The sequence below is a fragment of the Atractosteus spatula genome, chromosome 7, assembly GCF_055471065.1.
Source record: "Atractosteus spatula isolate fAtrSpa1 chromosome 7, fAtrSpa1.hap1, whole genome shotgun sequence".
Taxonomy (NCBI): Eukaryota; Metazoa; Chordata; class Actinopteri; order Semionotiformes; family Lepisosteidae; genus Atractosteus; species Atractosteus spatula.
Genome location: NC_142712.1, coordinates 15,370,422 through 15,385,322, shown reverse-complemented (window position 1 = coordinate 15,385,322; position 14,901 = coordinate 15,370,422).

Genomic DNA, 14,901 nt, shown 5'->3' with positions numbered 1-14,901 from the left:
TCATATTTCTTCAATGTTATCTTCACATTTTTTTCTCCCCTATATGGCCATATACAGTACACTGCATTGTCCTATAAAGGGATGTAGTCAAACTTGCCCACAACGCAAAAGCTTCAAAAAGAGTGATTATTGCTTTTAAACTCTAGCATTTGCACTGAATTCACAGGCATACTATCAAATGAAGCCAAAACTGATCGAATACTCCTGACTCTTAGCCGAGTTAAGCCTGAATTCACACTCATTGAGAACACCATTAAACATGAAATCTTCCACAGTAGAGTCCTTCTCAAAAGTAGACTTTAACCATTAGTGATACATTCTGTTTGGTTTGGTAAGGTGGCTTCAGACTAATATCTTGATACAATGAAGTATATTTTCCACTCAGATCACTGGAATATTATGGAAACTCTTTTGAAGAAAGTTGTAACCCTAACCCTAACCTATGCAAAATGCATAGCTAGGGATAGGGTTAGGATTCCACAAAACGTAGGCAAGTTTTAAATGCATGGCTGTGTTCTAGGCCAGGAATTACATTTAGGAATCATGTTTCTTCAATGTTATCTTCACATTTTTTTCTCCCCTATATGGCCATATACAGTACACTGCATTGTCCTATAAGGGTATGTAGTCAAACTTGCCCAAAAAGGAAAAGCTTCAAAAAGAGTGATTATTGCTTTTAAACTCTTGCATTTGCATTCAATTCACAGGCATACTATCAAATGAAGCCAAAACTGATCGAATACTCCTGACTCTTAGCCGAGTTAAGCCTGAATTCACACTCATTGAGAACACCATTAAACATGAAATCTTCCACAGTAGAGTCCTTCTCAAAAGTAGACTTTAACCATTAGTGATACATTCTGTTTGGTTTGGTAAGGTGGCTTCAGACTAATATCTTGATACAATGAAGTATATTTTCCACTCAGATCACTGGAATATTATGGAAACTCTTTTGAAAAAAGTTCTAACCCTAACCTATGCAAAATGCATAGCTAGGGTTAGGGTTAGGATTCCACAAAACATAGGCATTTTTTAAATGCATGGCTGTGTTCTTGGGCAGGAATTACATTTTGGAATCATATTTCTTCAATGTTATCTTCACATTTTTTTTTTCACTTATATGGCCATATACAGTACACTGCATTGTCCTATAAGGGGATGTAGTCAAACTTGCCCACAATGCAAAAGCTTCAAAAAGAGTGATTATTGCTTTTAAACTCTTGCATTTGCATTCAATTCACAGGCATACTATCAAATGAAGCCAAAACTGATCGAATACTCCTGACTCTTAGCCGAGTTAAGCCTGAATTCATACTCATTGAGAACACCATTAAACATGAAATCTTCCACAGTAGAGTCCTTCTCAAAAGTAGACTTTAACCATTAGTGATACATTCTGTTTGGTTTGGTAAGGTGGCTTCAGACTAATATCTTGATACAATGAAGTATATTTTCCACTCAGATCACTGGAATATTATGGAAACTCTTTTGAAAAAAGTTGTAACCCTAACCTATGCAAAATGCATAGCTAGGGTTAGGGTTAGGATTCCACAAAACATAGGCATTCTTTAAATGCATGGCTGTGTTCTTGGGCAGGAATTACATTTAGGAATCATATTTGTTCAATGTTATCTTCACATTTTTTTTTTCACTTATATGGCCATATACAGTACACTGCATTGTCCTATAAGGGGATGTAGTCAAACTTGCCCACAACGCAAAAGCTTCAAAAAGAGTGATTATTGCTTTTAAACTCTTGCATTTGCATTGAATTCACAGGAATACTATCAAATGAATCCAAAACTGATCGAATACTCCTGACTCTTAGTCGAGTTAAGCCTGAATTCACACTCATTGAGAAAACCATTAAACATGAAATCGTCCACAGTAGAGTACTTCTCAAAAGTAGACTTTAACCATTAGTGATAGATTCTGTTTGGTTTGGTAAGGTGGCTTCAGACTAATATCTTGATACAATGAAGTACATTTTCCACTCAGATCTCTGGAATATTATGGAAACTCTTTTGAAGAAAGTTGTAACCCTAACCCTAACCTATGCAAAATGGATAGCTAGGGTTAGGGTTAGTATTCCACAAAACATAGGCATTTTTTAAATGCATGGCTGTGTTCTTGGGCAGGAATTACATTTAGGAATCAAATTTCTTCAATGTTATCTTCACATTTTTTTCTCCCCTATATGGCCATATACAGTACACTGCATTGTCCTATAATGGGATGTAGTCAAACTTGCCCAAAAAGGAAAAACTTCAAAAAGAGTGATTATTGCTTTTAAACTCTAGCATTTGCATTGAATTCACAGGCATACTATCAAATGAAACTAAAACTGATCGAGTATTCGTGACTCTTAGCCGAGTTAAGCCTGAATTCACGCTCATTGAGAAACCATTGAACATGAAATCTTCCATAGTAGAGTACTTCTCAAAAGTAGACTTTAACCATTAGTGATACATTCTGTTTGGTTTGGTAAGGTGGCTTCAGACTAATATCTTGATACAATGAAGTATATTTTCCACTCAGATCACTGGAATATTATGGAAACTCTTTTGAAGAAAGTTGTACCCCTAACCCTAACCTATGCAAAATGCATAGCTAGGGTTAGGGTTAGGATTCCACAAAACATAGGCATTTTTTAAATGCATGGCTGTGTTCTTGGGCAGGAATTACATTTAGGAATCATGTTTCTTCAATGTTATCTTCACATTTTTTTTTCCCTTATATGGCCATATACAGTACACTGCATTGTCCTATAAGGGGATGTAGTCAAACTTGCCCACAACGCAAAAGCTTCAAAAAGAGTGATTATTGCTTTTAAACTCTTGCATTTGCATTGAATTCACAGGCATACTATCAAATGAAGCCAAAACTGATCGAGTATTCCTGACTCTTAGCCAAGTTAAGCCTGAATTCACGCTCATTGAGAACACCATTGAACATGAAATTTTCCACAGTAGAGTACATCTCAAAAGTAGACTTTAACCATTAGTGATACATTCTGTTTGGTTTGGAAAGGTGGCTTCAGACTAATATCTTGATACAATGAAGTATATTTTCCACTCAGATCACTGGAATATTATGGAAACTCTTTTGAAGAAAGTTGTAACCCTAACCCTAACCTATGCTAAATGCATAGCTAGGGTTAGGGTTAGGATTCCACAAAACATAGGCATTTTTTAAATGCATGGCTGTGTTCTTGGGCAGGAATTACATTTAGGAATCATATTTTTTCAATGTTATCTTCACATTTTATTCTCCCCTATATGGCCATATACAGTACACTGCATTGTCCTATAAGGGGATGTAGTCAAACTTGCCCAAAAAGGAAAAACTTCAAAAAGAGTGATTATTACTTTTAAACTCTAGCATTTGCATTGAATTCACAGGCATATTATCAAATGAAACCAAAACTGATCGAGTATTCGTGACTCTTAGCCGAGTTAAGCATGAATTCACGCTCATTGAGAACACCATTGAACATGAAATCTTCCACAGTAGAGTACTTCTCAAAAGTAGACTTTAACCATTAGTGATACATTCTGTTTGGTTTGGTAAGGTGGTTTCAGACTAATATCTTCATACAATGAAGTATATTTTCCACTCAGATCACTGGAATATTATGGAAACTCTTTTGAAGAAAGTTGTAACCCTAACCCTAACCTATGCGAAATGCATAGCTAGGGTTAGGGTTAGGATTCCACAAAACATAGGCATTTTTTAAATGCATGGCTGTGTTCTTGGGCAGGAATTACATTTAGGAATCATATTTCTTCAATGTTATCTTCACATTTTTTTTTTCCCTTATATGGCCATATACAGTACACTGCATTGTCCTATAAGGGAATGTAGTCAAACTTGCCCAAAAAGGAAAAGCTTCAAAAAGAGTGATTATTGCTTTTAAACTCTAGCATTTGCACATTCTAGCACATTCTGTTTGGTTTGGTAAGGTGGCTTCAGACTAATATCTTGATACAATGAAGTATATTTTCCACTGAGATCACTGGAATATTATGGAAACTCTTTTGAAGAAAGTTGTAACCCTAACCCTAACCTATGCAAAATGCATAGCTAGGGTTAGGGTTAGGATTCCACAAAACGTAGGCAAGTTTTAAATGCATGGCTGTGTTCTAGGCCAGGAATTACATTTAGGAATCATATTTCTTCAATGTTATCTTCACATTTTTTTCTCCCCTATATGGCCATATACAGTACACTCCATTGTCCTATAAGGGTATGTAGTCAAACTTGCCCAAAAAGGAAAAACTTCAAAAAGAGTGATTATTGCTTTTAAACTCTAGCATTTGCATTGAATTCACAGGCATACTATCAAATGAAGCCAAAACTGATCGAATACTCGTGACTCTTAGCCGAGTTAAGTCTGAATTCACGCTCATTGAGAACACCGTTGAACATGAAATCTTCCACAGTAGAGTACTTCTCAAAAGTAGACTTTAACCATTACTGATACATTCTGGATGGTTTGGTAAGGTGGCTTCAGACTAATATCTTGATACAATGAAGTATATTTTCCACTCAGATCACTGGAATATTATGGAAACTCTTTTGAAGAAAGTTGTAACCCTAACCCTAACCTATGCAAAATGCATAGCTAGGGTTAGGGTTAGGATTCCACAAAACATAGGCATTTTTTAAATGCATGGCTGTTTTCTTGGGCAGGAATTACATTTAGGAATCATATTTCTTCAATGTTATCTTCACATTTTTTTTTTCACTTATATGGCCATATACAGTACACTGCATTGTCCTATAAGGGGATGTAGTCAAACTTTCCCACAATGCAAAAGCTTCAAAAAGAGTCATTATTGCTTTTAAACTCTTGCATTTGCATTCAATTCACAGGCATACTATCAAATGAAGCCAAAACTGATCGAATACTCCTGACTCTTAGCCGAGTTAAGCCTGAATTCACACTCATTGAGAACACCATTAAACATGAAATCTTCCACAGTAGAGTCCTTCTCAAAAGTAGACTTTAACCATTAGTGATACATTCTGTTTGGTTTGGTAAGGTGGCTTCAGACTAATATCTTGATACAATGAAGTATATTTTCCACTCAGATCACTGGAATATTATGGAAACTCTTTTGAAAAAAGTTGTAACCCTAACCTATGCAAAATGCATAGCTAGGGTTAGGATTAGGATTCCACAAAACATAGGCATTCTTTAAATGCATGACTGTGTTCTTGGGCAGGAATTACATTTAGGAATCATATTTGTTCAATGTTATCTTCACATTTTTTTTTTCACTTATATGGCCATATACAGTACACTGCATTGTCCTATAAGGGGATGTAGTCAAACTTGCCCACAACGCAAAAGCTTCAAAAAGAGTGATTATTGCTTTTAAACTCTTGCATTTGCATTGAATTCACAGGAATACTATCAAATGAATCCAAAACTGATCGAATACTCCTGACTCTTAGCCGAGTTAAGCCTGAATTCACGCTCATTGAGAACACCGTTGAACATGAAATCTTCCACAGTAGAGTACTTCTCAAAAGTAGACTTTAACCATTACTGATACATTCTGGATGGTTTGGTAAGGTGGCTTCAGACTAATATCTTGATACAATGAAGTATATTTTCCACTCAGATCACTGGAATATTATGGAAACTCTTTTGAAGAAAGTTGTAACCCTAACCCTAACCTATGCAAAATGCATAGCTAGGGATAGGGTTAGGATTCCACAAAACGTAGGCAAGTTTTAAATGCATGGCTGTGTTCTAGGCCAGGAATTACATTTAGGAATCATGTTTCTTCAATGTTATCTTCACATTTTTTTCTCCCCTATATGGCCATATACAGTACACTGCATTGTCCTATAAGGGTATGTTGTCAAATTTGCCCAAAAAGGAAAAACGTCAAAAAGAGTGATTATTGCTTTTAAACTCTAGCATTTGCATTGAATTCACAGGCATACTATCAAATGAAGCCAAAACTGATCGAATACTCCTGACTCTTAGCCGAGTTAAGTCTTAATTCACGCTCATTGAGAACACTGTTGAACATGAAATCTTCCACAGTAGAGTCCTTCTCAAAAGTAGACTTTAACCATTAGTGATACATTCTGTTTGGTTTGGTAAGGTGGCTTCAGACTAATATCTTGATACAATGAAGTATATTTTCCACTCAGATCACTGGAATATTATGGAAACTCTGTTGAAAAAAGTTGTAACCCTAACCTATACAAAATGCATAGCTAGGGTTAGGGTTAGGATTCCACAAAACATAGGCATTCTTTAAATGCATGGCTGTATTCTTGGGCAGGAATTACATTTAGGAATCATATTTGTTCAATGTTATCTTCACATTTTTTTTTCCCTTATATGGCCATATACAGTACACTGCATTGTCCTATAAGGGAATGTAGTCAAACTTGCCCACAACGCAAAAGCTTCAAGAAGAGTGATTATTGTTTTTAAACTCTAGCATTTGCATTGAATTCACAGGCATACTATCAAATGAAGCCAAAACTGATCGAGTATTCCTGACTCTTATCCGAGTAAAGCCTCAATTCACGCTCACTGAGAACACCATTGAACATGAAATCTTCCACAGTAGAGTACTTCTCAAAAGTAGACTTTAACCATTAGTGATACATTGTGTTTGGTTTGGTAAGGTGGCTTCAGACTAATATCTTGATACAATGAAGTATATTTTCCACTCAGATCACTGGAATATTATGGAAACTCTTTTGAAGAAAGTTGTAACCCTAACCCTAACCTATGCAAAATGCATAGCTAGGGTTAGGGTTAGGATTCCACAAAACATAGGCAAGTTTTAAATGCATGGCTGTGTTCTTGGGCAGGAATTACATTTAGGAATCATATTTCTTCAATGTTATCTTCACATATTTTTCTCCCCTACATGGCCATATACAGTACACTACATTGTCCTATAAGGGGATGTAGTCAAACTTGCCCACAACGCAAAAGCTTCAGAAAGAGTGATTAATGTTTTAAACTCTAGCATTTGCATTGAATTCACAGGCATACTATCAAATGAAGCCAAAACTGATCGAATACTCCTAACTCTTAGCCGAGTTAAGTCTGAATTCACGCTCATTGAGAACACCGTTGAACATGAAATCTTCCACAGTAGAGTCCTTCTCAAAAGTAGACTTTAACCATTAGTGATACATTCTGTTTGGTTTGGTAAGGTGGCTTCAGACTAATATCTTGATACAATGAAGTATATTTTCCACTCAGATCACTGGAATATTATGGAAACTCTTTTGAAGAAAGTTGTAACCCTAACCCTAACCTATGCAAAATGCATAGCTAGGGTTAGGGTTAGGATTCCACAAAACATAGGCATTTTTTAAATGCATGGCTGTTTTCTTGGGCAGGAATTACATTTAGGAATCATATTTCTTCAATGTTATCTTCACATTTTTTTTTTCACTTATATGGCCATATACAGTACACTGCATTGTCCTATAAGGGGATGTAGTCAAACTTTCCCACAATGCAAAAGCTTCAAAAAGAGTCATTATTGCTTTTAAACTCTTGCATTTGCATTCAATTCACAGGCATACTATCAAATGAAGCCAAAACTGATCGAATACTCCTGACTCTTAGCCGAGTTAAGCCTGAATTCACACTCATTGAGAACACCATTAAACATGAAATCTTCCACAGTAGAGTCCTTCTCAAAAGTAGACTTTAACCATTAGTGATACATTCTGTTTGGTTTGGTAAGGTGGCTTCAGACTAATATCTTGATACAATGAAGTATATTTTCCACTCAGATCACTGGAATATTATGGAAACTCTTTTGAAAAAAGTTGTAACCCTAACCTATGCAAAATGCATAGCTAGGGTTAGGGTTAGGATTCCACAAAACATAGGCATTCTTTAAATGCATGGCTGTGTTCTTGGGCAGGAATTACATTTAGGAATCATATTTGTTCAATGTTATCTTCACATTTTTTTTTTCACTTATATGGCCATATACAGTACACTGCATTGTCCTATAAGGGGATGTAGTCAAACTTGCCCACAACGCAAAAGCTTCAAAAAGAGTGATTATTGCTTTTAAACTCTTGCATTTGCATTGAATTCACAGGAATACTATCAAATGAATCCAAAACTGATCGAATACTCCTGACTCTTAGCCGAGTTAAGCCTGAATTCACACTCATTGAGAAAACCATTAAACATGAAATCTTCCACAGTAGAGTACTTCTCAAAAGTAGACTTTAACCATTAGTGATACATTCTGTTTGGTTTGGTAAGGTGGCTTCAGACTAATATCTTGATACAATGAAGTACATTTTCCACTCAGATCTCTGGAATATTATGGAAACTCTTTTGAAGAAAGTTGTAACCCTAACCCTAACCTATGCAAAATGCATAGCTAGGGTTAGGGTTAGGATTCCTCAAAACGTAGGCAAGTTTTAAATGCATGGCTGTGTTCTTGGGCAGGAAGTACATTTAGGAATCATATTTCTTCAATGTTATCTTCACATTTTTTCTCCCCTATATGGCCATATACAGTACACTGCATTGTCCTATAAGGGTATGTAGTCAAACTTGCCCAAAAAGGAAAAATTTCAAAAAGAGTGATTATTGCTTTTAAACTCTAGCATTTGCATTGAATTCACAGGCATACTATCAAATGAAGCCAAAAGTGATCGAATACTCCTGACTCTTAGCCGAGTTAAGCCTGAATTCACGCTCATTGAGAACACCGTTGAACATGAAATCTTCCACAGTAGAGTACTTCTCAAAAGTAGACTTTAACCATTACTGATACATTCTGGATGGTTTGGTAAGGTGGCTTCAGACTAATATCTTGATACAATGAAGTATATTTTCCACTCAGATCACTGGAATATTATGGAAACTCTTTTGAAGAAAGTTGTAACCCTAACCCTAACCTATGCAAAATGCATAGCTAGGGATAGGGTTAGGATTCCACAAAACGTAGGCAAGTTTTAAATGCATGGCTGTGTTCTAGGCCAGGAATTACATTTAGGAATCATGTTTCTTCAATGTTATCTTCACATTTTTTTCTCCCCTATATGGCCATATACAGTACACTGCATTGTCCTATAAGGGTATGTTGTCAAATTTGCCCAAAAAGGAAAAACTTCAAAAAGAGTGATTATTGCTTTTAAACTCTAGCATTTGCATTGAATTCACAGGCATACTATCAAATGAAGCCAAAACTGATCGAATACTCCTGACTCTTAGCCGAGTAAAGTCTGAATTCACGCTCATTGAGAACACCGTTGAACATGAAATCTTCCACAGTAGAGTCCTTCTCAAAAGTAGACTTTAACCATTAGTGATACATTCTGTTTGGTTTGGTAAGGTGGCTTCAGACTAATATCTTGATACAATGAAGTATATTTTCCACTCAGATCACTGGAATATTATGGAAACTCTGTTGAAAAAAGTTGTAACCCTAACCTATACAAAATGCATAGCTAGGGTTAGGGTTAGGATTCCACAAAACATAGGCATTCTTTAAATGCATGGCTGTATTCTTGGGCAGGAATTACATTTAGGAATCATATTTGTTCAATGTTATCTTCACATTTTTTTTTCCCTTATATGGCCATATACAGTACACTGCATTGTCCTATAAGGGAATGTAGTCAAACTTGCCCACAACGCAAAAGCTTCAAGAAGAGTGATTATTGTTTTTAAACTCTAGCATTTGCATTGAATTCACAGGCATACTATCAAATGAAGCCAAAACTGATCGAGTATTCCTGACTCTTAGCCGAGTAAAGCCTCAATTCACGCTCATTGAGAACACCGTTGAACATGAAATCTTCCACAGTAGAGTCCTTCTCAAAAGTAGACTTTAACCATTAGTGATACATTCTGTTTGGTTTGGTAAGGTGGCTTCAGACTAATATCTTGATACAATGAAGTATATTTTCCACTCAGATCACTGGAATATTATGGAAACTCTGTTGAAAAAAGTTGTAACCCTAACCTATACAAAATGCATAGCTAGGGTTAGGGTTAGGATTCCACAAAACATAGGCATTCTTTAAATGCATGGCTGTATTCTTGGGCAGGAATTACATTTAGGAATCATATTTGTTCAATGTTATCTTCACATTTTTTTTTCCCTTATATGGCCATATACAGTACACTGCATTGTCCTATAAGGGAATGTAGTCAAACTTGCCCACAACGCAAAAGCTTCAAGAAGAGTGATTATTGTTTTTAAACTCTAGCATTTGCATTGAATTCACAGGCATACTATCAAATGAAGCCAAAACTGATCGAGTATTCCTGACTCTTAGCCGAGTAAAGCCTCAATTCACGCTCACTGAGAACACCATTGAACATGAAATCTTCCACAGTAGAGTACTTCTCAAAAGTAGACTTTAACCATTAGTGATACATTGTGTTTGGTTTGGTAAGGTGGCTTCAGACTAATATCTTGATACAATGAAGTATATTTTCCACTCAGATCACTGGAATATTATGGAAACTCTTTTGAAGAAAGTTGTAACCCTAACCCTAACCTATGCAAAATGCATAGCTAGGGTTAGGGTTAGGATTCCACAAAACATAGGCAAGTTTTAAATGCATGGCTGTGTTCTTGGGCAGGAATTACATTTAGGAATCATATTTCTTCAATGTTATCTTCACATATTTTTCTCCCCTACATGGCCATATACAGTACACTACATTTTCCTATAAGGGGATGTAGTCAAACTTGCCCACAACGCAAAAGCTTCAGAAAGAGTGATTAATGTTTTAAACTCTAGCATTTGCATTGAATTCACAGGCATACTATCAAATGAAGCCAAAACTGATCGAATACTCCTGACTCTTAGCCGAGTTAAGTCTGAATTCACGCTCATTGAGAACACCGTTGAACATGAAATCTTCCACAGTAGAGTCCTTCTCAAAAGTAGACTTTAACCATTAGTGATACATTCTGTTTGGTTTGGTAAGGTGGCTTCAGACTAATATCTTGATACAATGAAGTATATTTTCCACTCAGATCACTGGAATATTATGGAAACTCTTTTGAAGAAAGTTGTAACCCTAACCCTAACCTATGCAAAATGCATAGCTAGGGTTAGGGTTAGGATTCCACAAAACATAGGCAAGTTTTAAATGCATGGCTGTGTTCTTGGGTAGGAATTACATTTAGGAATCATATTTCTTCAATGTTATCTTCACATATTTTTCTCCCCTACATGGCCATATACAGTAAACTACATTGTCCTATAAGGGGATGTAGTCAAACTTGCCCACAACGCAAAAGCTTCAGAAAGAGTGATTAATGTTTTAAACTCTAGCATTTGCATTGAATTCACAGGCATACTATCAAATGAAGCCAAAACTGATCGAGTATTCCTGACTCTTAGCCGAGTTAAGTCTGAATTCATTCTCATTGAGAACACCGTTGAACATGAAATCTTCCACAGTAGAGTACTTCTCAAAAGTAGACTTTAACCATTACTGATACATTCTGGATGGTTTGGTAAGGTGGCTTCAGACTAACATCTTGATACAATGAAGTATATTTTCCACTCAGATCACTGGAATATTATGGAAACTCTTTTGAAGAAAGTTATAACCCTAACCCTAACCTATGCAAAATGCATAGCTAGGGATAGGGTTAGGATTCCACAAAACATAGGCATTTTTTAAATGCATGGCTGTGTTCTTTGGCAGGAATTACATTTAGGAATCATATTTCTTCAATGTTATCTTCACATTTTTTTCTCCCCTATATGGCCATATACAGTACACTGCATTGTCCTATAAGGGGATGTAGTCAAACTTGCCCAAAAAGGAAAAACTTCAAAAAGAGTGATTATTGCTTTTAAACTCTAGCATTTGCATTGAATTCACAGGCATATTATCAAATGAAACCAAAACTGATCGAGTATTCGTGACTCTTAGCCGAGTTAAGCCTGAATTCATTCTCATTGAGAACACCATTGAACATGAAATCTTCCACAGTAGAGTACTTCTCAAAAGTAGACTTTAACCATTAGGGATACATTCTGTTTGGTTTGGTAAGGTGGTTTCAGACTAATATCTTGATACAATGAAGTATATTTTCCACTCAGATCACTGGAATATTATGGAAACTCTTTTGAAGAAAGTTGTAACCCTAACCCTAACCTTTGCGAAATGCATAGCTAGGGTTAGGGTTAGGATTCCACAAAACATAGGCATTTTTTAAATGCATGGCTATGTTCTTGGGCAGGAATTACATTTAGGAATCATATTTCTTCAATGTTATCTTCACATTTTTTTTTTCCCTTATATGGCCATATACAGTACACTGCATTGTCCTATAAGGGAATGTAGTCAAACTTGCCCAAAAAGGAAAAGCTTCAAAAAGAGTGATTATTGCTTTTAAACTCTAGCATTTGCACATTCTAGCACATTCTGTTTGGTTTGGTAAGGTGGCTTCAGACTAATATCTTGATACAATGAAGTATATTTTCCACTCAGATCACTGGAATATTATGGAAACTCTTTTGAAGAAAGTTGTAACCCTAACCCTAACCTATGCAAAATGCATAGCTAGGGTTAGGGTTAGGATTCCACAAAACATAGGCATTTTTTAAATGCATGGCTGTGTTCTTGGGCAGGAATTACATTTAGGAATCATATTTCTTCAATGTTATCTTCACATTTTTTTTTTCACTTATATGGCCATATACAGTACACTGCATTGTCCTATAAGGGGATGTAGTCAAACTTGCCCACAATGCAAAAGCTTCAAAAAGAGTCATTATTGCTTTAAAACTCTTGCATTTGCATTCAATTCATAGGCATACTATCAAATGAAGCCAAAACTGATCGAATACTCCTGACTCTTAGCCGAGTTAAGCCTGAATTCACACTCATTGAGAACACCATTAAACATGAAATCTTCCACAGTAGAGTCCTTCTCAAAAGTAGACTTTAACCATTAGTGATACATTCTGTTTGGTTTGGTAAGGTGGCTTCAGACTAATATCTTGATACAATGAAGTATATTTTCCACTCAGATCACTGGAATATTATGGAAACTCTTTTGAAAAAAGTTGTAACCCTAACCTATGCAAAATGCATAGCTAGGGTTAGGGTTAGGATTCCACAAAACATGGGCATTCTTTAAATGCATGGCTGTGTTCTTGGGCAGGAATTACATTTAGGAATCATATTTCTTCAATGTTATCTTCACATTTTTTTTTTCACTTATATGGCCATATACAGTACACTGCATTGTCCTATAAGGGGATGTAGTCAAACTTGCCCACAACGCAAAAGCTTCAAAAAGAGTGATTATTGCTTTTAAACTCTTGCATTTGCATTGAATTCACAGGAATACTATCAAATGAATCCAAAACTGATCGAATACTCCTGACTCTTAGCCGAGTTAAGCCTGAATTCACACTCATTGAGAAAACCATTAAACATGAAATCTTCCACAGTAGAGTACTTCTCAAAAGTAGACTTTAACCATTAGTGATACATTCTGTTTGGTTTGGTAAGGTGGCTTCAGACTAATATCTTGATACAATGAAGTACATTTTCCACTCAGATCTCTGGAATATTATGGAAACTCTTTTGAAGAAAGTTGTAACCCTAACCCTAACCTATGCAAAATGCATAGCTAGGGATAGGGTTAGGATTCCACAAAACGTAGGCAAGTTTTAAATGCATGGCTGTGTTCTAGGCCAGGAATTACATTTAGGAATCATGTTTCTTCAATGTTATCTTCACATTTTTTTCTCCCCTATATGGCCATATACAGTACACTGCATTGTCCTATAAGGGTATGTAGTCAAACTTGCCCAAAAAGGAAAAACTTCAAAAAGAGTGATTATTGCTTTTAAACTCTAGCATTTGCATTGAATTCACAGGCATACTATCAAATGAAGCCAAAACTGATCGAATACTCCTGACTCTTAGCCGAGTTAAGTCTGAATTCACGCTCATTGAGAACACCGTTGAACATGAAATCTTCCACAGTAGAGTCCTTCTCAAAAGTAGACTTTAACCATTAGTGATACATTCTGTTTGGTTTGGTAAGGTGGCTTCAGACTAATATCTTGATACAATGAAGTATATTTTCCACTCAGATCACTGGAATATTATGGAAACTCTGTTGAAAAAAGTTGTAACCCTAACCTATGCAAAATGCATAGCTAGGGTTAGGGTTAGGATTCCACAAAACATAGGCATTCTTTAAATGCATGGCTGTGTTCTTGGGCAGGAATTACATTTAGGAATCATATTTGTTTAATGTTATCTTCACATTTTTTTTTCCCTTATATGGCCATATACAGTACACTGCATTGTCCTATAAGGGAATGTAGTCAAACTTGCCCACAACGCAAAAGCTTCAAGAAGAGTGATTATTGCTTTTAAACTCTAGCATTTGCATTGAATTCACAGGCATACTATCAAATGAAGCCAAAACTGATCGAGTATTCCTGACTCTTAGCCGAGTAAAGCCTCAATTCACGCTCACTGAGAACACCATTGAACATGAAATCTTCCACAGTAGAGTACTTCTCAAAAGTAGACTTTAACCATTAGTGATACATTGTGTTTGGTTTGGTAAGGTGGCTTCAGACTAATATCTTGATACAATGAAGTATATTTTCCACTCAGATCACTGGAATATTATGGAAACTCTTTTGAAGAAAGTTGTAACCCTAACCCTAACCTATGCAAAATGCATAGCTAGGGTTAGGGTTAGGATTCCACAAAACATAGGCAAGTTTAAAATGCATGGCTGTGTTCTTGGGCAGGAATTACATTTAGGAATCATATTTCTTCAATGTTATCTTCACATATTTTTCTCCCCTACATGGCCATATACAGTACACTACATTGTCCTATAAGGGGATGTAGTCAAACTTGCCCACAAC